The following is a 1,374-nucleotide window of genomic DNA, read 5'->3' as shown; positions in this document are numbered from 1 at the left end:
TATTATTATGGGGTCCCAACAGGATAACAGCCCCGTACCAATTGTACCACGGGGTTCAACGATAGCGGTCCTGACACCAGAACATCTGTAACCCCCCCCCCCCCTTTACGTTCAGCGCGGCCTGACCCTGACCACATAGTGGTCGCGCTCCCATGTTAAATAAAACGCACCAAAAAAATGAGCCGCCCTGCTGAAGGTGTTAAAAGAAACGGCCGTCCTGAGGACAGTCCTGTCGAGAGCTCGACCCGCGGGCGTCTAGAACGGCGGCCGTGACCGTGTGGGCCTGGCCTAGGTCGGGCTGCGCGGCGGAGGAGGCCCTCCGCAGCCTCTCTGAGCCATTACCCGAGCTGGACCGCTACTTCTTTCCCCGTGGCGTTACGAAACCGGGCGCAAGGGCCCGCCCCCCCCCCTCTGTCGCTCCCTGTCTGTCTGTCTGTCTGTCTGTCTGTCTGTCTGCCTCTCTTTGTTTCTCCCTCTCTCCCTTTCTTTCTCTCTCCCACTCTCTCTGTCATCTGAGTGACCTGGCCAACCTGGCAAACCTGGCCGTCCGTGGCCACGTTGAACTACAAGCAGCAGCAGCAGCAGCTTCAGATGCGCGCGGGCACCCTGTCCCCGTCGCCGCGCGCGCGGGTGGCCCACTCTCTTATCGGCGATCGCCTCGCGCCCGCGACCTATCGGATGCCCGCACAGGTGTTTGATGATGCGTCCTCGGCGCTGAGGCACTCCACCGACCCACCGTCCTGGATCACATCCCGTCGTGTGCACTTGACCGGGGGCCCGCCAAGAGCGTTTTAATCAGAGTGTTTTTCGAGCTGGCCGAGGAAAAGCGATTAATAAGTTCGCCCTGCCAGTCATCGCCTTCTGCGCGCGACCCAAGGCGTCGTCGTCGTCGGCGCCGTATTTCTCCTCTCGTTCGTCATTGGGTGGAATAAACGGTTCCATTTTGCCAGGCGCGCGCTCCCCGTGCGCCGCCTTGGCGCCGCCGAGGCTATAGGCGGCGCGGCCGCCCGGTCGCCAGACTCTCGCCTCTCTCGCCTTTTGCGCGCGCCATTCCATTTCTTTTGTTCAAAATCCATTGCGATCGGAGCGCGAGCTAGTTTTATCAGAGGTACGGCGGTGGTGCAGCGCAGCCAGAGACAAGCAGGCAGTTTGTCTGGTTCCGCTGCACCGCGGGCACCACGGTGCGGACCACCACCACCGGGTGCAGGGCGGGCTCGAGGGCGGGGCGTTGGCCAAGGGTGTTTCGGTCGTAAACGGTTTGGGATTTCACCGCGGCGGGCTTGTGTGTCTCCTCGCTGCTCGCCTCCAAGGGCGCGGCGGTATGCTGCATGACCCGGACTGCATTGTGCTTGAACACCCCCCCCTCCCCTCCTC

The sequence above is a fragment of the Frankliniella occidentalis genome, unplaced genomic scaffold (assembly GCF_000697945.3).
Source record: "Frankliniella occidentalis isolate FOCC.00 unplaced genomic scaffold, Focc_3.1 Scaffold2158, whole genome shotgun sequence".
Taxonomy (NCBI): Eukaryota; Metazoa; Arthropoda; class Insecta; order Thysanoptera; family Thripidae; genus Frankliniella; species Frankliniella occidentalis.
This window is presented reverse-complemented; position numbering follows the sequence as displayed.